This window comes from Globicephala melas, chromosome 1 (genome assembly GCF_963455315.2).
Source record: "Globicephala melas chromosome 1, mGloMel1.2, whole genome shotgun sequence".
In the NCBI taxonomy this organism is placed as follows: Eukaryota; Metazoa; Chordata; class Mammalia; order Artiodactyla; family Delphinidae; genus Globicephala; species Globicephala melas.
Window position 1 is genome coordinate 143,327,929 of NC_083314.1, and position 22,172 is coordinate 143,350,100.

Consider the following 22,172-nt stretch of genomic DNA (forward strand, 5'->3'; position numbering starts at 1 on the left):
GGTGAGCCGAGCACTGAGGTCGTTCGGGCCGATGCAGTGGGCGGGGTGGGGAGGGTGGGAGGCTGGAGAGGGCAGTGCACCAGGACCACCCAGGGCTCTGACGCCCGCTGACGAGTTTGGATGGTCTAGCTGGGTGACCTTGGGCAAGTCACCGACATCTCCGAGCCCAGTTGCACATCTGTAAGTGTCCTCAGAGGGTGGTAGTAAGAATCCCATGAGATAATACAATTGTAACAGGATTAAGAAGGTTCTTGGAAGGAGCTAGCACTGAGTAAATATTAGCTGTTACAAGGATGATGATGTTTCTCTGGCTTCCCCAGATTGCCTGACACAGGGAAAGTCTAAGTGAAATAAGAGAGGAAGCCTTGATAAGCGTTGATCTCATCTCCTCCTAAAACCCCATTAAGGTGACAGGACAGAAATAAGAAAGACCGTGGGAACAGGAGCGGAGCCAGTGGAAGACGGGGAGTGGAGACTGCACTAGCCGGGCAGGAGTAGCTCCACGTCTGAGGAGGGGGCACTGCTGGACATGAACAGGGTCTCCCACGGAGCCCCAGAAACGCTCAGGACTCAGAGGCACCAGATATTGAAGAAGGTGGGGGCTAGGGGTGGATTAAAGAGAAGGGGGGCGGTGGAAAGTCAGTGTGGGAGAGTTAGACTTCCTGGTACCCCCTTTCCCAACCCTAAAGCCAGGCAACTAGTCCTCTCCCTACCACTCACCTCCCACTCCCAGGAGACCAGGAGATAAAGGTTCATTCTCCAGAGACAAAGAACCAGGGTGGATCCTGACCCAGAAGCATCCTGAAGGACAGGAGGATGGAGAGTCCTCTCCGGAGTAATTGGTCTCTAGAACCCTCTCCTCGAAAAGCTGACTTGCTACCAGATCACCCCAGTGGAGCCCACAGTCAACAATTGTGCTCCCCGCCATCCTGAAATCAGGTACACAGCTTCTTTTTTCTTTTTTAGTGCCTGTAAGAATCACCAGGAACAAACAGGGACAAAATAAACCCCGGAGGAAACAGACAATTCGAGGCAGCAGAGCAAAACTGAAACAACAAACAAAGGAGAACTGAAATGAAACCCTGGACAGGTTTGAAAGGTAACATTAAGGAAATCCTTCAGAGAGTAGGCAAAAAGTATAGAAATAGAGAATAGGAAAAGATAAATAAGAAGGCTTGAAGATCAATCCTGGGAGTAATATCTGACTAATAAAAGTTCCAGAGAGAAAAGAGAAAATGAAGGAAGGGAAGCTGTGAAAGAAGCAGTATAAGAAAAATTTTCATAATGGAAGGATATGAGCCTCCAACTTGCGAGGCCAGGACAATGGATGAACAAAAGAGCCTCACCGAGACACGTCATTTGAAAACGTCTGAAGACCAGGGATGAAGGAGGGGTCCTAAAGAGAGGAGGAGGAAGTGGAGGCTAAAAGGAGCAAGGAAACCCCATACAAAGACACAGGGTCAGAACGTCATCGAATTTCTCAGAGTAACACTGGAAGACAGACAACTGTAGAGACAAGTCTTAAAAATTCTGAATGGAAACAATTTTCACCCTAAAATTCTATGCCCAGCTAAACTAGTAATCAAAGGTGAGCGTGGAATAAAGATATTTTCAGACGTGAACTACAGAAAGAAGTACTTTCTATGCACCACTTTTCAAAAAGCTACCAGAGGACAAGTTCCACTAAACTAAGGAAATAAAGCAAGAACGAGGAAGGAATTGGATCTTGCAAACAAGGAAGCCAGCGCAGGAGAGGTCAAAGCCAAGGCTAAGTGGACAGCTGCGCAGCAGAGCTAGAGGAGCAGAGGGCTGAACTGGAGCCTCTGGTGCATTTGGCAGTGTGGACAGTGCTATGAAGAGGTGACATACGTGGCTATCAGAGGGTTTGGGAGGGATGAGCAATAGGAACATAGAAAACTAGACAAACGGGAAAACAAGGCAATTATTAATTTCAGAAAACAGTAGAAGTATGAGAAAAAGAAACTAATCAGAGTACAGTACTTGGATTAGTAAATATTTACACAGTCACGATAACAAAACTCCAGAATATCTATTTAATGAAAATTTGTGCTATAACTACTGGGAGTTTGGGGAAGAGGGAAGTGGTGGGAGCAACAGAAGAACACCAGGTCATCACCGTCCCCCAGGAAGCCAACAGAAAATATCTCAAAGTGAAGAGGCAAGAAATAGCAGTTAACGTATTGTATTGAAGTGTGAAAGTGAATACAGAGGAAAAAGCTTCAGGATTTGACCGTAGCTGCCCCTGGGAAGTGGAACTGGAATTGAGGCTTCTTGAGACTGGGATAATTTGGGGACTGTTGATTTTTCTTCTCAGCCCATAGTACACTACTTAATTTTTTTTTAAAAAACAATGTGTTTATATTACTTTGAGAAAAATTTAAATGAAGGAGCAGTAGGTATAATTAATCCTCTTGGTAGGTGAAGATCCTGATGCCCACTGAGTGTAAGGGGCGGGCCCAAGACCCCAGTGCGACCCAGTTAGGACAGGAGCTGGGTCCCCCACTGCCAGGTGGCTCTCGGGTACCAGTGACTATAAGCCATGGTCACAGGAAAGATGAAAACGGGAACGTTACCTTGTTGAATCTCAACCTTCCAACGCCGGAAGGACCATTTGAAAAAAGTTCAATCCGTGTATGTTATGGCTGGTGAAGCCAGTTGAGGTCAGGAGAAACGTATGACCAGAATTTGTATTTATTTGATCCAAAAGCTTGACTTTCAAAGAGGGGGAACTATGGGACCATGGGAAATTCTTCTCAGTGACCATGAATTCCCGGGCCACAAAGCAGAGGAGACAATTTCCATAATATTCCACCTTATTCTGTACACGCTTCCAAGCAGCCTTTGAAGCTGCAGTTTAGAAAGCAACCGAGAGCCTCTTGCTCTAAAACAAATCAGCTGTTTCCCGCCTACCCCTCCCCGGTGCCCACCCCCTCTACCCCACCCCACTGCCTACTTTTGCAGCCTCAGCTCCATGCAGCCCCCTCTCAACCTGCATTCCAAATGGGGGCAGCTCAAATACAGGGTGTGGGGTTTGGGGTTGCCAGGGCTGGACCGGGTGTGGTGGCTCTGTGAGCGCCCTGGGCACAGGGAGCCCCGCCCGGACTGGAAGCCGGTTACTGTTGACGGAGGGAGGAAAGGAATGAACATGTGAGTGCCGGGCTCGGAGGTGCATCCAGCCTGGCGCCCCGGACAAGCTGCCTTCGCCTGCAAAGTGGTGTCTCATAGGGTTGTCTGCGGGTCCCCTGGTTCAGAGCCACTGGGGGCCACTGGTACAAATGCAGATTCCCGGCTCCCTCTCAGGCCCTCTGAGCTTTGCAGCCCGTGCCCCAGGGCTCGGCGCCCTTCCTCCAGCCGTGGCAGCCTTCTACTGGGCTGAGGAGTCTACTCGCAGCCTCCAACCCTGGTCCCAGGGATTTGTGCCTGCTGGCTACTCACAGAGCAGGGTGAAAACAGAGCCCAAGGCCCTGGCACAGCCTCCCCTGGTGGGGGCATTTGGGGGCAGGTGGCCTCGAAAGCATTCAGTTCCTTGTGCCTCAGTTTCCACACCAGCAGAGTCAGGGCCCCGCCTTCCCAGAGGGGTGTGGGGATTGGGCCAGTGTGGAAACATCCTCGGCAAACTTCAAAGCCCTTCAGAGCCGGGAGGCAGCCTCCTGGCCGAGAACGCTAGCGGAGGCCGCGGTGGGCAGTGGGTAGGTGGGTCCAGGCACAGATCACTGCAGGGTGGGGGGCTAGGGAGGCACAGGCGCTGCTGGGCCCACCTCCCTGCACTTCCCACACCCACCCAAGCGAAGCAGACACCACCATTGACCAACAGGAAACAGGCCTAACAGTGCTTGCGGGGACTTTACCCCAGGTCTCTGGCAGAGCTGGGAACCGAGCTGGGCCTCCTGCCTCCTCCCCAGGACGGGAGAAGCCCGACCCCATGACAAACTTTCAAATTCTCATTGCAGCTAATAGCCGCTTCGAAATATAGTTAAGTAGAGACTGTGGAGCCCTCTCTGCTGGAACAGCCGGTTGGCTTGGGTCCTGGCGCACCCTCGTGGCCGTTCCTTCAGCTTTCCCCAAATGCACTTGGCAGTCCAGCTGCCTGAATTGCTGATGGGAGGAGACCGGGGGGTCCCCACCAGCTGCAGGGGGTTATCCCAGGTGGAGGAAGGGGTCAGAGGCCTGGATGCCTCTTGCATTCACTGTGCAACCTTGGACAAGCTCCTGAACGCAGCCAACCAAATTGTCAGGGGAGATTAGAGCAGAAGGCACCCCGGAGACTACTAACCTCCCCCGACTCACCTTACAGGGGAGCAAGCGGGCCTAGAGATGCCAGGCAGGTGTGATACGGAAGTGGACACGGGGGTGCTGGGGAGGGTGCACCATCATGTACTGGCTGGCTCTGGAGAGGGGGGCTTCCAGAACCAGGAGAACGCGCCCTCCCCACTCTCACCCCCAGCCCAGGGCCCGGGGTCTTCGGGTCAGCCACTCCCCTCCCCCTTCACTGTCTCCACTGTCCTCCCTCCCCACAGCCTGAACCCTGGCTGCTCCTCCAGCCCCAGCCCCTCAGCACTGCCAGGACGGTTGCTGGGCAGGCTGGGGGCAAGCTGGAATTCACGTCCAGCCTCAGTGCCGCCCCAGCCTTGCCCCTGGGGCCCCCTCCCGGCTCCATGCCCCTCCACCCATGCAATGCTCACACTGAGGACCCCACGGGCCACGTCCTGTCCAGGTTCTAGCGGCAGACTCTCCTGGACAGGCAAACCTCCCTTCCCTCCTCCCTCCCAGACCCCCAGCCACAGGCCCCCCTCCTGCTCCGCCAGAGGCGGGAGTGCTGATGGCCTTTTTGACCATCAGAGGGCCCTCTTGTGACAGCTGGCCCCAAACCCCACAAACTACTCCCATCCTCTGCCTCCTCCATCTGTAGCCTCTTTGCTCTTTCCTCGTCAGCACTTAAAGAAGTTCTCAGCTAATCTTAACACACACACTCACAGACCCCCTTCCCTCACCAGCTACTTCCTACTTCTTCAGAGCCCAGTTTTCAAAAGAGCAGTTACACTCATTATCTCTCCCTTCCTGCTTCACAATCACGCCAAAGCCCTATTGTTCTGAGATCCATTTGACACTCTTTAGTCCACTCTTGGCCCATTCAGCTCAACCAGCTGACCCAGGTCCACCCGCTATGTCTGTCCTCTCAGGTCTCCAGGCCTTTGCATATGCTGTTCCCTCTGCCTGGAACACCCTTCCCTCCCTTCCTTACAATACTAATACCTTCTTATTCTTCAGCACCAAGCCTGAGTGTCACTTCCTTTGGGAAGCCTTCTCTGATGCTCCAGGCTGGTCTGGCACATCCTCTAAAGGCTGCCTGTGATTCATGTGACCTGGCCCCAGGGAATTTCTTTCAGTTTCTCAAATATGAAAACCTTTTTCCTACCTCAGAACCTTTACATGTGCTACTTTTCTGCCAGGACCCATATCTGCCCACCCTGTCCCCGATTTATATCTGGAAAACTGGTGTCTCCTCTTCCAGGAAACCCTCTCTGCCTCTTCAGAGGCCTCCCTGGGTTCCTGAGGTCCCAGGCTTCCTCTGTCACAGCACTGACCCCTCTGGGTGTCACGGAATGCATATGTCTTCCTCCCATAAGCTTAATGGCTCATCATTCCCGGGCACCGTTCGAAGCACTTTGTATCTATTAATCCTATACTGTATAGAATAATCCTATTGCTATCCCTGTTTCACAAGTGGAGAAAGTAAGGCCCTGTGTCCTTCATTAAGGCCAGAGCCGTGCACACAGTCTGCACCAGGCAGAGCTTCCCAGATCTAGAGCTGAGAACCGACGCCTCCAAATCTGGTTTAAATGGAAAACAGCCTCTGAGCAGCTCCCCACCCTCCCACCAGCCCTGGATGAAGGCTCTGCATCCCCTTTCATGCTATTTATTCTTTTGAACAAATTGTGAGTTTTATAAGACATTCAAGGCCTGTGGTAGCAAACACATGTTCCCGTGGTGAGGCTCATTGGACCTGCTGGGCAGAGGGCTATGAGTACAGACAGCCCAGCCACCTAGCCCTGCTCTTCCTGTCCCTACTCTTCCGAGAGCTGTGGACGCCCTCAAGCACCTACAGCCCCTTGGACCACTGGAGAGAGAGGCCACAGTTTCATCTCCGCAGCTTCCTGATTCCACCCCCCGCCAGCATCTCCTTCACATCCATGGCTCCCACACTCCAAGGAATGCCCCCCAACCCCACTCTGCAGCAGCCGGAGACTCACAACACTGCTATCATCTCCACTCAGCAGGGAAGGAAACCGAGGTTCAGAGAGGGGAGGTGCCTTACCCAAGGTCACACAGCTGGTTAGCCGAAAGGTTTTGTGCCCCTTGTACCTGGCACATTGTACTCCACGCATGATGTCCTGGAAAAGCCTGAGGCTCTAGGAAGCAGGGGCGCTGCACTCTAGGCCTGACTCTGCACCTTGGGAAGTCATTCACCTCCTCAGGCCTCAGTTTCTCCTTCTGAAGAACAAGGGGGATGGGCCCACGGAGCTCTGCAGACCCCCACACTTCCAAGGAGACAGCTTGGCCGTGTGGCCTCAGGCAGCCCTCACAATCATCAGGGCCACCCCTCTGAATGCTGACCCTGTCAGTGAAAAGACTCTATCTCTTTTCTATCAAATTTACAGGTAACCCTCAGAAGTGTCCAAAACAACAGAGATTTGTTTTAGTCTCACAAGCATTCTCCAACCAGAACTTGGTTTTTCAAAATAAAGTAATTGGACAAGTGCCCCATAAAATGTGACACTATGTAAAGATTCAAATATGAGGCAACCTCTCTTTTCGGAGGGATAGATTTGAGGGAATACCTCATATTTCATCATGTACTGTAGCTGACCCTCCCCAGAGGCCTGGCGGAGCACCCTGGCTGCACTAGGCCTCTTTCAGGGCACCACTGACTCCATGCTCCAGCCACACCCACAGCAGCCCCTCCCTGAGCCACCTAAGAAGACTTTGGTCTCATGGGGATAGATCCTGGGAGGGGAGAGCTGCAGACCCGGGTGGGCTAGGGCAGATATGTGAGACAGTGACATTGCACCAAAAGAATGATGAAGAAGAGCCAGACCAGCAAAAGCATTCTGAGGAGAGGAAACAGCAGGTGCAAAGGCCCTGGGGCAGGGATGAGCTGGGAGTATGTACTAAGGGGCCAGAGTGGCTGGCATGAGGTGAGTGAGGGGAAGAGTGCTAGAAGGTGGGCCAGCAGGGCCCTGGGCAGTGAGGTTCATAGCAGCACTGCCCCCCACAGCCAAACCTGCACACCGAATGCCAGCAAGAGGGACAATGTGAGAAACCTGGGACACCACACAAGAACATCACATAGCAGGTAAAACAAAAGGGCCACATCAGCCCACAATGGTATGGATAAGTGTGAACGATATATTGTAATATTCGGTGAAAAAAGTTCGCCCCAAAGACTACAGCCTAAAATAACTTTAAAAAAACATTTAGGAAAACATATGGATGTGATGAAATAAAAAAAGGAAAGCTAGTGAATGAGACACCAGGATTCAGGGTGCTGGCTACAGTGAGTGGGGGAGGTGAGGGTAGAATTGGGGACCAGATGGCTGGATGGATACTGTCAAGGGCCTGGCTTTTGTCTGGAGAAATGGAGTGATGGGTGCTAATCACATGATTAAAAACAAACAAGCAGATGGAAGTAGGCAGTGCGTGGACCAATGATGAATTTATCTCATGTACCAGCCTGGGTGGTGACCGTTTGATTCAGAACCTCAGAAACCAGGCCAAGGAGTTGGGGTTTTACTGGAAGAGCAAGGGGAGCCACTGCAGGGTCTGGGGCCGGGAGTGACCTGATTTGATTCATATTTTATCAGGATCACTCAGTTGCTTACGGAGAGTGGAGTGGGGAGGGGAGGCAGGGCGTCCAGTTGGAAGGCCACTGCCATCCACCAGGCAGGAGGTAAGGCTGGGGACAGGGGTCAGTGGTGGCTGGTAAAGCTGAGAGCTCTGTTTTGCCATGTCCAGTTTGAGATGTGGAGCCGGTTACTCTCCCTTTGCATCTCACACACAGATCCCTTCTCCACTCTGTGTCCAGAAGGGCCGACCCCTGTGGACAGCATCTCCTGGGCTCCTTTGCTCTCTGGCTTCCAGTAGGAGACCAGAGGATGGGAGGAGATAGAACTTGGGATATCTTCTCTACAATGAAAGGTATGTGGCTCCGTGTGGGACCAACTACCACCAAATAAGAGGCATGGTGCTAAAGGGGCCTCTGGGATTTGGAGGTTGCATACACCACACCTGGGAGTGCAGCTCTGACCTATTGACTGGGGAACTGGTACGCCTGCCAGTTTTGAATGGGTCCAAAGTAAGAGCGGGCTCTGCATTTGGTCCAGACTATAGTGCAAGCTGTCCTGCCACACGGGCCTTATGACCCAAGAGATCCAACGGGACTTGGGGTGACGGGGGCCGAATGGCGTTGGGTGGTGTCCCTGGCATGGCCCCCACAGAATCGCAGCACAGACCGCTGAGGTTTGGGAGCCCAGCTTGCTCTCCTCCACTGACAGCCCTTCAGGCTCTGGGAGAGACTGGACCCCGTGGCCACAGGACACTGAAGGGCTGGGTGACGAGCTGTTGGCTGGATGTCCTCCTGCTGCCTACCCTCCGCTGCCCCTGTCTTCTCCCCTGCTCTGTGCCCCGGAGCCTGACCTGTGTGGACTGTATCAAGGGGCTCCTCTGTCCTCTGGCTTCTGGCTGAGCTCAGCATTGAGGAGTCCCACCAGGAGATTGGAGGGGGGAGGGGAGAGGGGTCAGAGTGGAGTGTCCCTGGGAGAGGTCCTTGCTCTGTCATAGCAGACTTCTCTACATGACTCCTTCCATGCCCCACTAGCTGCTCTGTCCCCTCGCCCCTCAGCCACCCCAGGGATGCTAACCGGCCTCTCTAGGTACTGCAGTACGCTTGTGGTTTCTTACTCCTCACCAAGCTTTTTTATTCATTCCTTTATTGGGCCCCCTTAAATTATCTTAATTTGAGCATGCTGTTTCCTATGGGGACCCCGTATGATAGGTGTGTAGGCAGAATTCTAAAACGAGCCCAGGAGTCCGCCCCCTGGTGTACATGTCCTGTAGAAACCCCTCCCCATGAGTCTAAATATGATGGGATATTCACTCCTGTGACTACGTTATATAAGACCCTATCACAGCAGACTGGAGAGAAGTTCTCCCGCTGGCTTGGAAGAAGTAGGCTGCCATGTTGTGAGAGGCCCACATGCCTGGGGCTGAAGGTGGCCTTTAGGAACTGAGAGTGATTCACCATCAACAGCCTGCAAGAAGACCCCAGTCCCACACCTGCAAGGAAGCGAATTCTGCCTGGATGAGCTTGGAAGAGGACCCTGAGCCTCAGATGACGTCGCCACCCCGGCCGACACCTTGATTTCAGCCTGACGAGACTGAGCAGAGAACCCAGTTATGCAGTTACCCAGCTTCTGACTTACGGGAACTACGAGACAATCAATAGGTGTTGTTTCAAGCCACTAAGTTTGTAGTGATTTGTGATGCAGTCATGGAAAACAGACACACTGGATTTTATCCGCTCCTCCAAACCATAAGGCTGAGTGTGAGAAGCAAACGTGTGCACAACACGGGGCTGCAGCAGGTCCAAAGGCATAAGGGAATCATGCAGACACGGGGCTTCCACGCCCATGGAACCTGCTGCTGGACTCTGCCATCTCCTCTGGGGAATTCCCTGTGACCCGTTAGCAGAGGAGAAGCCACTAGGAGCCTGATGTACAAATGGGGGTGCATGTGTGTCACCACCAGCCAGAGTGGATGGAGGCTGCATTACAACCCCATTCAGGGCCTTCCCTGCAATGGTGAAAGGAGATCCTCCTATGCGCAGGGCTTAACCTGTACCTGATGCCCACGTCGGAGGAAGGAGGGACGGCCTGAGGTATGGGTCTACACTGATTCATGGGCAGAGGTGTGTGGGATATCTGGCTGCTCAGGGTTTTGGAAAGAACAAGATGGGAAAACTGGTGGGTATGTGGCTGGACCTCTCAAAACAGGCAGTGTGTGAAGATATTCACTCCCAGGAAATGTGCACCAGTAACGACTGCAGGTGAGGCTCTCAGTAGCTAGAGGGACAAGAGGGCCCATCTTGCAGATGTCAGTTAATCTCTCTCCCCAGCTCAATGGGCTCATGAACAAAGTGAGTGTGACAGCAGGTGTATTAGTCCGCTTGGGTTGCCATGACAGACGGGGTCTACGACACACAGCTCTGGAGGGTGGGAAGTCCGAGACCAAGATGCCGTCGAGGTAGGCGCCATTCTGAGGGCTCTTCCCTTGGCCTGTAGGCAGCGCCATCTTGCTGTGTGTTCACTTGACCTCTTCTCTGCATGCATGGAGAGAAGGAGAGAGGGAGCTCGCTGGCATCTCTTCTTATAAAGACTGTTCTTATGGGATCAGGGCCCCAGACTTATGACCTCATTTAACCTTAATTACCTCCTTAGAAGTCCCATCTCCAAATACAGCCACACTGGGAATTAGGGCTTCAACATACGGATTTGGGGAAGACACACTCAGTCCATAACAGCAGGGAGGAAGGCTTTTCACAGGCTCAACAACATGAACTCCCCCTTACCAAAGCTGATCTGGCCGCTGCCGTTGCTGAGTGCCGAGTCCGCCAGTAACAGGCCAGGTGCCGGCCAATGGTGCCCAAATGGTACCACTGCCCAGCAAACCACGATGATGGCAAGTTGATTACCTTGGATGTCTTCCACCATGAGGACTGCATCAATTCATCCTCATGGAATCTGGGTATAGATTTGCTTTCCCTGCTGGATACTTCTGCCAGCACCACCATCTGTGGTCATACAGAATGCTTTCTCCATCACCGTGGCGTGCTGCACTGTTGCCTTCAACCCAGAAGTGCAATTAATAGGGAGAAAAGTGTGGCGGGGGGCTTGCACCCAGCAGCTAGCCTGAGGGGATGGAGGAATGGCTGCTGAGGGCTCAGTTACAGCACCAGCTGGGAGTCAGCACCCTGTGATGCCGTAGGGGATCCACCGCTTAGGATGGGGCGTGTGCCTTCATCAGTGACCGATATACAGTGCTGTCTCCCACCAGGAGCGTCCCCACTCACTTTTAAAAACAATAACAACTTTATTGTTTATAATGCACATGCTGTATTATTCACTTATTTAAAGTGTACAATTCCATGGGTTTGGGTTTATTCATAGTAGTGCAACCATTACCACAGCCCACTCGCGGTTATCCCTTCATAACCCACTTATGAAGTTTTGGCTTCCCGTCTCTGCAACATAACAGATCATGTTGGAGCTCTGCCCAAATTCCCTCAGATTCCTGTTGTCCATGTTTGGGTCCTTCCTGGGTTTGGTGTGTTTTTGTTTCCAACAGGCACATCTGAGACCTTTTCAGAGAACATCCCTTGGGCTTCCAGAGCCTGCTTGGCCCACAGGCTCAGACAGCTGGAGGTGCCTGGGCATTTACATCACCCCCGGGGCGGTCCTTAACCAGTGACTGAGGGTGAAGGAGTGTGACAGCCCAGTTCTCTGGCTCATCTCCCGGGCTGAGGCTGAGAGCTTGCCTGAAATGGCATCCTTCCTGGCTTCTCCCCCTTCCCTGTCCTGCTCTCCCCTCTCCCTAACTGGTCTCTCCCAAAAGCACCTCCTTCATAAATCACTTCTACACTAACCTCACCTTGGGGTCTGCTTTGAGGAATCCAAACTACGACAGCGGCCTTGGGCTCAGCAGGCTGGGGGGTGCCAGTTCTCAAGGCTTCCACCAGGAAGCACTGCCACGGTTCTGCTAAATTAGAAGCTGGGCTTCCTCTTGGCCACTTTGGGCTCCGTGTGCTATTGAACTGACAGGCAAAGAGTTGCCGTGCTGTCCGGAGTGGGTGACCGCAACTACCAAGGGGCCACGGGGCTCTGCTGCACACAGGGAAAAGAAAACTGGGCCTGGAACCTGCAGAGCCCCTGAGGTCGGGGACAGACGCTTCCATATCCTCTAAATCAGTAGCCGGAGAGCTGCAGCCAATGACAGGGATGGGCTGACCGAGGACTCGGGCCACGAGGAGGAAGAGCTGGGTCACCCTCCCGGGCACAGAGCTCCCCCAAGCTGAGCGGCTGGCAGAGCATGAGGGGAGCATAGAACGGGCGCTAGAAAGAAGCACTAACGATGATTCGCCTCCGCCTCTCAGCCAGCTACAGACATGGCGAGCGCCGCCACAGGCTGCGTCTTTTGCTGACTAGTCAGTTTCTTTCCCCTTTCCTGCCATCTAGCTGATGCTCTGGTTTAGGTTCCAGGCTGGAGTGTGACTGAAGTGACATCACACCAGGACGATACAGAGGCTGATGGCTTGTGTCCCTCCTTTGATTTTTTTTTTTTTTTTTTTTTTTTTTTTGCCATACGCGGGCCTCTCACTACTGTGGCCTCTCCCATTGCGGAGCACAGGATCCGGACGCGCAGGCTCAGCGGCCATGGCTCACGGGCCTAGCCGCTCCGCGATATGTGGGATCTTCCCAGACCGGGGCACGAACCCGTGTCCCCTGCATCGGCAGGCAGACTCTCAAACACTGCGCCACAAGGGAAGCCCCCTCCTCTGATTTTGAAGATGAGCGTTTCTTGCTCTGAGAGAAGGGCAAGATGCTGAGTGGCATGGGATGGACTGTGGCTGTGACTCTCTGTTTGCCTCCCCCCAACTCTGCTCTGCCCTTTTGCCCTATTCTGTGCCCAAGGGTCTAAGTCAGAGCACTGTGAACTGCATCCCACCCTCACCCCCAGTGCCACCGCCGCCCACAGCTCCTTTGCCCTGTGGCTTCCAGTTGGGTTTGGCCAATGGAAAGCACCGGCAGGAGATCAGAGGGTGGGAGGAGAATGAGGTAGGGCTGTTTCTACCCAGTTCCCTCTACGGTCTAAGCTATTTGGGGGGGCCAAAGTTATATCCCTCCATGACTGATGCCCCCGCAGGCAGACCCGCCTCCACAGGCTCCAGCTCACTCTGGGAACACTATTTTCTAGTCTAATCTTGAACCTTCCAAGTTGACTTCTGTTTCCTGCCAGGACACCTTTTAGACATGCAGGGAGAGAGGTGTGTAGACAAAGCTGACACAAGTGTGGAGCCCGGGCCAGCTCTTCCAGGGCACTAGACTGAGTGTAAGGGCTTGTCAAGAGAAAAGGAGGGTCCAGGGCCTGCCTGAGGAACGCCAGCATCCAGAAAGCAGGCAGAGGAGGGGGCAGAGCAGCAATGCAGGAAGGAGCAGCAGTGAGGCAGGAATCAGGAGAGAATAGCGTCCCAGGATCTAGAGAAACGTGTGTAAAATGCACCAGGAGGTCGAGGGAGCAGAGGACAGAGAACTGACCCCTGGATGTGGCCATGAGGCTATCACTGGTGACCTGGATGGGTGAGTCAGATGTCATCCCTACCTGTGACGAACCCACAGGAGAGGCAAGTGAGTGCAGTAATGTCTTAGAGGGAGAGGTACAGGACTCACCTGGCATCAAAGGAGAGCAAGACCGGACTTCCTTGGGAGGCTCAGAGCAGGCTCCATGGAGATGCTGATGAGGCCCAGGGGAAGGGTGGCCCAGGCAGAGGCTGCTGTGTGAGCAAGGCATTTGGGGAAATCCTCATGCAATGGGGGCAAAGAGGCATAGAAGACTGAAATGATAAGCTGCACTGTGGGTTGTGAAAGGCCTGTAGGCCAGCCTGAAGAACTGGGCCTTGCAGCAGTGGAGAGCGAGAGGAGGGTTTCATGTCGGGGAGTGCCCAGGCCAGGGTGTGGGAGGGAAAGAGCCACCTTATCCTAGGAGCCCAGCACAAGGCCTGGCCCATTGCAGGCACCCAATAGATGCATACTGGCACTGCGGACAGAATATGGGCCACTGCTGATGTTAAAGATGGTGGCTGACATCACCCTATGACTAGGTTGGTATACTGTGTTAGCAAAAAATTCATTCCAAATTGGAAAAAAAAAGGCAAAATCCAGATGTTCAAAAACACTGACAGGGCTTCCCTGGTGGTGCAGTGGTTGAGAGTCCGCCTGCCGTTGCAGGGGACACGGGTTCGTGCCCTGGTCCGTGAAGATCCCACACGCCGTGGAGTGGCTGGGCCCATGAGCCATGGCCGCTGAGCCTGCGTGTCCGGAGCCTGTGCTCTGCAACGGGAGAGGTCACAACAGTGAGAGGCCTGCGTACGGCAAAAAGAACAAAAAACAAAAAAAACACTGACAAAGACTGACAGTGAAATGGCCAGGGTTTCCAAACCAGGTGTGTTTCACACATTTCGGAACAAGGTGTTATTATCTCTTGTTTCCCCAAGTTGGGGCTGGGGGGAGCAACTCTTCCAGCAAATGGCTGACAACACTGGGAGGCAACTCAGTGTTTGCTGGTACCTGGAGTATAGCTGGAAATTAATTGTCCGTGAATGTGGAAACGCAGCCAAGTCCACACAGAGTGTTCCATGGACAGCATCTGCTCCCAGGAAGAAAGGAAGGAAAGGAGGGAGGGAGGGAGGAAGGAAAGAAGGAAGGAACGAAGAAAGAAAGAAAGAAAGAAAGAAAAAAAAGAAAGTCCTGATTCCAATTAAAAGAAGAAAAAAGATGAAGACACCACCCAGCAGCTAATTACTGACAGACCAATGCCTGTGTTAGCTCGAATGCAAGAGCTGACATGATAGAATGTTAGCATCTCGTGATCTGCTGTTAATTAAACGTAGCACAAAGGCGCAGAGGAGCCGTACATCTGGTCACAGGATGCCGCATGGCTTGGGGAACCCTTGCTGGCCCGCTTACCCGCTCGCTCACCGGGGCTGGCGTGGAACCCCCAGCCGGGGCTTGAGGGCAGGGGTGAAGGACTCTATGGTTGGAGGTTGGACGGCCCCAGAAGGAGTGAGAGGTGGGCTTGAGCCTGCTCAACCAGATGCCCTCTGCAGATCGGCTGTGTGTGTGTGCCCAGCCAAGGGTTTCTCTGAAGGTGGAGGGGTCAGTTTGGTGCCCCTGCTTGAGAAGAAAATCTTAGCCGGAGAAACCTTTAAAATTTTAAGTTAGCAGTAAGAGCAAAATATTGGAAACAACCTAAAAGTTTCGTAGCGGGGCACTGTTTACATAAATTAAGGTGCCTCCACGCAGTGAAGGACTACTCAGCTGCTAACAGGAACGAGGCCAGGAGGATCTCCAAACTCGGGTGCGGAACTTCATAACCAGGATCCGGAAGAGAATTCAGGGCTCTGTGAACTTGGCTGGGGGAGAATTACATCTTGATTTTCACTAACCTCTAACTATAATTCAGTGTTTCTGTCAATTATGAGTTCAGGCCACCAATCCCAGTAAAATTAGCAGTGACTTGGTCACCAATAGAAATCACAGATTTCCTCATATCACTTTACAGTGGTTGCAAATAACTCAAAATATCAATTATATCACTACTTAAAAATGGCTAATAGGGCTTCCCTGGTGGCGCAGCGGTTGAGAGTCTGCCTGCCGATGCAGGGGACACGGGTTCGTGCCCCGGTCCTGGAAGATCCCACATGCCACGGAGCGGCTGGGCCCGTGAGCCATGGCCGCTGAGCCTGCACGTCCGGAGCCTGTGCTCCGCAACGGGAGAGGCCACAACAGTGAGAGGCCCGCATACCACAAAAAAAAAAAAAGGCTAATAGTATTAGACCCACCAATAGATTTTGTTATTTAATGTGTTAGTAAAGAAGTACATGTATTACTAAACCACAAATGTATTTCTCTATTTTGACAAGTATATTAAACATAATTGGTTTCCTCTGTAACCTTATGTGTTTTATTTTATCCATTTAAAGCACTGCTCTGAGAAGGGGTCACAGGCTTGTCCAGACTGACAAAGGGGTCCATGGCTCAAAAAAAGCTCAGAACATCTGATCTGGTGTTAATGAAAAGAGAAGTGTGCAGAGCAGTGTGGATCATACACTACCATTTGTGTTTAAAAAAACACATCAATGGAACAGGTCAGAGAACTAGGAAATAGGTCCACACAAATACGCTCAATTGATCTTTGACAAAGGTGCCAAAACAATGCGATGGAGGAAAGACAGCCTTCTCCACACACGGTGCTGGAGCAACTGGACATCCACAGGAAAACAAATGAAACTCAGCCTCACAGCTCGGACAAAAATTAACTCAGATGGAAAATGTAACACTGAACCTGAAAAACCTGAGTGGGCTGTATCAATATCAATATTCTGGTTATGATATTGCACGACTGAGGGAAACTGGGTAAAGGGCATGTGAGATTTCTCTGTGCTGTTCCTCAGAACTGCATGTGAATCTATACTTATCTCAAAATCAAACTTCAGTTAAACAAACAATCAAAAAAGCTGGTACAAATCATCTCTGCAAGGAGACAGAAAAAAGAGGAGATGTCTCTGAGGAAAGAAACGAGAATGGGTAACAGAGGTGGTGAAAAACTAATCTGCTTCTGGCTTTTACTTTTACCGTTTTCTTATATTCACAATTAATTAATTATTTTAAAACAAAAACGAACAAAAAGTTTGGAGAAAAATAAAGAAATGAGTATGAAGAGAAATCATCCCGATGAAAATCAAAACTGTTTCCTAAGTTACATTTGAATTAAAAGCACCATTATTGGGCTTCCCTGGTGGCGCAGTGGTTGAGAGTCCGCCTGCCGATGCAGGGGACACGGGTTCGTGCCCCGGTCCGGGAGGATCCTACATGCCGTGGAGCGGCTGGGCCCGTGAGGCATGGCCGCTGAGCCTGCGTGTCCGGAGCCTGTGCTCCGCAACGGGAGAGGCCACGGCAGTGAGAGGCCTGCATACCACAAAAAAAAAAAAAGCACCATTATTGATAATTTTCCTATCTACCTTGTGGAAGGGTATATATTTAAATTTTAATATACCTCAAGTACCCATTTTTTAAAAATCAACTTCACGCTTCTTTGTTCATTCTCAAAATGAAAATAAAAGGTTTTAATTAATTTTATTCCTTGCATAAGATTTGAGCTAAGTTGTTCTTTGTGTTCAGCCTGTCCACATGCCTTGAAAGCAGCTAGGCTGGGTGGACTGCAGTTGGGCAGCAAGTCTCGGGGGACCCATGAGTTCCCCGAGACTCCCAACTCTCCCTTGCTGAGAAGCAGGAGAGGCCAGTATGGTTGGGAACTTAGCTCTGGACTCAGGTGGAACTCAGATTTAATCCTGGCTCTGCCACTTACAGACTGTATGACCAAGAGCAGGAACTTAACTTCTGTGGGCCTCGGTTTTGCCATCTGTAAGATGGAGGAATTACGGTGCCTGCCTGGAGGAGTCGCTGTGAGAATTCACAGCGAGAATTGGTGGAAGTACTCATACAGTGCCTAGCGCATGGGGAGCATCAGGAAATAGAGAGCCACAGCTGTTAGCCTTTGTGATTCTTAGCCTCCCGACACAGACTCAATGCTGCCTTCAATCATCTGACCACACGAGTTACCATGTACTGTGCACTGAGAGGTGGCATCGAAGGCGTATTTCTCATGAGAGCTCCCTGCATCCTCAGCACACCCCTGAGCCAGTGCTAAGAGGGCAAAGGGAGGCTCAGAGAGGTTATGTGATGTGCCCAAGTGCACACGGCTAGGAAGAGGTAAGGAGGAAGAGTGGGGCCCTAAGACCTTAGGCCTTGGCCAAGGAGAAGAACCCACGGCTCATTCTAGGGCCTCTGAGCAGCTCTCTAGTAAGAGGGGCCTAGGTCCAAGCCCACCGAGACCACGGCGTCCAGGAGTGGAAGGAGCTGTGATAATCCCCAGGGCGGCAGGAGACGAGGGAGAGAGCCTCGTCTCCTGCCCTAGACCCAGAAGGGCATGTTTAGTCTGCAGAGGATCCCTACCCCACTCTCCAGGAAAACTGGGAAGGTCAAGGTGGGAGGGCTTCTCTCCAGTAGGGTTTGGGGGGCCAAAACCTACAGGTGCAGCCTTAGAAGACACACCTCTGTCCTCCACTCTGGCCACAAGAACAAGCATTCTGTCAGTCCCAGCTCACACCATGGGGCTTGAGGTGAAGCCCAGGCCGCAGCAGGGGCTCGAGCAACAGGAGGTGTTGACTGTCTTCTGGCCCAGAGACCCCAAGGGCCCTTTCCACACTGGTCACAACAATGCCTCTTTTAGCATTCTCTCAGGAGATTTTGGATGCCGGGGTCAGTGAATAGATGAAGCCATGGTTTTAGGAGGCAACGGTCCTCAGGCCGCTCTCTGTGCTGTGCTAGAATCTGCCCAGAAACGCGGGTGCGTTCAGGTAGGCTGTGTTCAAAAACGTCTCAAGACGGTAAGTCAGGGCAAAATGGATATTAACAACTCTGTAACCGGTGCCCAGGGATGTTATGTCGTCCTCTGTACGCCCACCTCGGCCACTTATAAGACGTGTGACTTTAGGCGAATCACTATCCCTCTCTATGCCTCACTTTCCTTCATAAAACAGGGATGATAACATACCTCTTCCCTGGGTTGCTGTGAGTATTAAATGAGGGAGGGGTGCAGGGCTTGGCACACAGTAGAGTTTCGGTAAAGGCTGACTCCCTGCTCCTCTGCCCCCGTGTGACGCCCGAGCAGATAGAACACAAGTGTAAGGCAGAAACGCCGAGTGAGTGGCCAGAGGCAGGGTAACTCATCCCTCCACCCAATAATGCACAAAATGACCCTGAAATTCTGCAGCTGGTGCTGGATAACTGTAGTCCTAACCAATGCTGAGCCCGCCTGGGAGTGGGGACACAGAGACAAGTGAGACCTTGTCATTGCCCCCCAGGAAGCTCACGGGCTTGTGGGAGGGACATCTACTCGGTGGGCTCCGTGTGATGGAGGGCAGCAGAGGGCCTGGACAGGCCCCATAGATCCTCCTAACCCAGGCTGAGGAGCCCTGGAGGAGGGGTCACCCGGACCAAGTCGGAAAGGGATAAGTAAAAGATGAGTTAGGTGAAGCTGGAAAGTCTAGGAAGAAGGCTTAGCGTGAGCCAAAGTGCAGAAAGGAGAGAAAGGGTGGGGGGATACGTCATGGGACACTGGGATTGGGGCTGGTGTCTGAACACAAAGATAGTAGAGCATCTATTTCAAGAGCAGGGCAGAGCGAAGGCGATTGCTGAGAGGTTGGTGATCATACAGCCCGGGGTAGAGGCTCATCATTTTGATTTCCCAGGGAGATCCCAGGTCTCCTGGGAGCGCTGCACGCCTATTCCTCCAGCTGTGCTTGCGGAGTAGCAGCCACGGACCCGCGCGCTTCTGCGGAGGCCGGTCGCTAAGCAACTGGCCCCGCCCCTGCGGTTGTCTCGCCTCCACGCGCCCTCTCCCGGTGGCCCCTTGCCAGTGCATCCGGGGTCAGGGAATGCCGCCTGCTGCCTTCCAGAACGTTCTCCCAACTCATAGCCAAGCCTTGGTCGTTTGGGTTGAGCGATGGTGCCCCCGCCGACGGTCTCTCTGCTTCCAATCTTTTTCTGCCAGGATCTGGCTGGCTCCACCCCTGCAGGACCTGGGCTGGGCCAGCCAGTGAGGGAGGCGGCCAGAGAGGTGGGCAGGCAGGTTGTGCCGAGAACGTTGGTCTCAGAGCAGTAGGGAGCCATGGAAGGTGCATGAGCGGGACAGCAACATGAGCGGATCTGGTGTTTCAACGCTCACGCTGAAGCTGCTGGAGGACAGCCTTGTGGAGCAGGGCATTCAGGGAGCACGATTAAACTGATTGGAAAGGCTACAGGCAGCAGGGGTCAACTGAGCCCACCAGGAAGTAACCATGGTGACGGCACACAGGAAAGGGCAGCCTGGGGCTCTCAGAACTTGGGGTTCACATCAAGGGGAAGGGAGCTAGGCAGGGTTCCACCCTGCCCCACAGCTGGTCTTTTCAGCCCCAGCAGGCACCCTCAAGGCTGCAGGAAAGATGCTGACCAGCCTCTGAGACTCATCAGTTCACAGGTCTGCAGGACAACTGAGCGATCCTCCCCTTCCAGGAGTCCTCTGGACATGGATCCCTAGAGGACCAGGGAACATTGCTCTTCTCCACAGGACAGAGCTTCCCACCTCAACCCTGCAGGCTAATTAAACATTGGTCTGGCATTGTGTGGAGTCCCTGTGGTCACAGACTGCCTCTTACTTGTGTGTGTTGATCAGAAACGCAAAAACAGCTTTATGGGTTAATGCAGTTTGGTTGAAAAATCTTTCAAAGCATGGGGTCTACGATAAAGCAAAGTGATGAAAAATTAGGGTCACTGATCCAGCCCCACCTGGCCATACTGTCAGAAGGTCACAGGTCCAGTGAGGGCAGAGTTCCGCCAAGTGGAACCAGACGCCGGGTCTTCTCCCACCCTCCTGGGGTTCCTGCAGCCCTGTGGACCCAGGGGCAGCACCAGCATCGGGGTGGCTGATCGCTTTAGCCTCAAAGCCAGGCTAGTCCACAATCGCTGCATCACCAGGTCCAGACTGAAGCCAGTGTGACCTGCAGGCCTCAGTATGCCTGGCTCTGCTCTGCTGAAAGCACTGTCTATAAAGCAGTAACTGAAAAATTCCTGACTGTACTTGCTCCAGTACCTTCCAACAGAAGAGGCCCAGGCCCTTGAACTCCAGCCACCACACTGATGTTGAGAGAACAGTTAGAATATCACTTCTCAGTGTTCTTCCTGCCACCTGTCCTAAGACGCCTGGCCCACAGGCAAGACAGGAGGCAGGTCGGCCTAGTTTCCTGGGTGCCAATCCTTCCCAGACAGAGAACAGGACACCGTCCCTCACCCTCAAATCTGTCACTCCAGGTCTCCTACCCTTTCTACCTCCCTACCGAGAGTGCCTACCCTCACCTAACTCATTCTTGCACTTTAAGATGCAGTCAAAGCCCCAATTTTTCCAGAAGGCTTTCTCTGACCACACTCCCCCACCCCCACCAACAGCCCCTTTACCTCTCTCTGTCCCATGGCAATCCCACTGGACTGTCTATTTGTCTGTTTGTCCCACTAGATTCCATGCTCCTCATGGGCAGAGCTGATTGTCAGGTTCTGAATCCAGCAGAGATGCAGGATGCTTTTTAAATGACAGAGGAAGTGAAAACAAGGGAAGAGAACCAGGACCCTAAAACACAAAAATGGGATCAAGTTCCGTTTTTTAAAACCATGTCACTTGGCAGGGACCATGAAAGGAGCTAGGGAAGAGAAACTAAAAGAAATCTTTACATTTTATGTGTCTGCATCAAATTTCCTTAAGAGGTCTCTACTGCTTAAAAGAATAACAATACTGATAGTAAAAAACCTACTAGCCTGGTCCAAGGCTCTCACTTGGTAACTGAAGTAAAGGAAGGGCCTTGCCTAACTACACAGAAAGAGCAGGCCAACGGGCCACGAACCCCAGCTCCCGACTCCCCTACCCAATGCTGCCCTCCACAAAGATTTAAAGAGAGGAAAAACCTTCCACAAGGATTTCTACTGCCGATTTTATTTCAATAGTCAACTGTTCCCAGAGAAGAAACTGCTGGTGCCACAGGTGATGTGGAAGAACCATCCTATTCTCTGAGAACTGCATCAGCGCTTATGAACAGACAACTTTTTAAAGCTAGCAACCACTATAAAAACACTAAATAGTCAAACTTTAATAGATTTTTTTAAACCAGAAATGATGCCTATAATGGCTTAAACTTCACAGAGAACAAGTGAAGCAGCCCTAGCGGCCAGAAGGCTTATAGCAAAGGCTGGAGAAGGAGCGAGGGGCAGTGGCCAGGCTGACTGTGGGGGACAGAGCAGCAAGGAAGGATGCTGCAGAACCTGCTGTCAGCACCCTGGTCCTGGCTGCTCGTGCCATCCACCTGGATGTGCTGGACGCCTGATGTCTGTGTGGCCCCCAGCTGGGGACCAGGGAGAGGCAGCGGAACCAGAAGGCGGAAGTAGATGATGCCTCCTGTCCTGGAGCGGGACCTAAGGAAATCAGAGGCTGCCTCTGGGGGCGAGTCTGATAACAGCAGCACAAACCAGAGATGGTTAAATTCATTCCTTAACGTGAGCTTCCACCAGTCCCCCACTCCTTACAGCCCTGGCTCTGCCCTCCAAGCTCCTTTTCAACCGCCTGTTATCTCAGGATTGAGAGAACTTTAGCAATCACCTTCCTTCCTCCAATCTTGAAATGGGAATTAACTGTCATCTTACGCCTATCACTATCCTTCCTCCCTACACATCACTGAA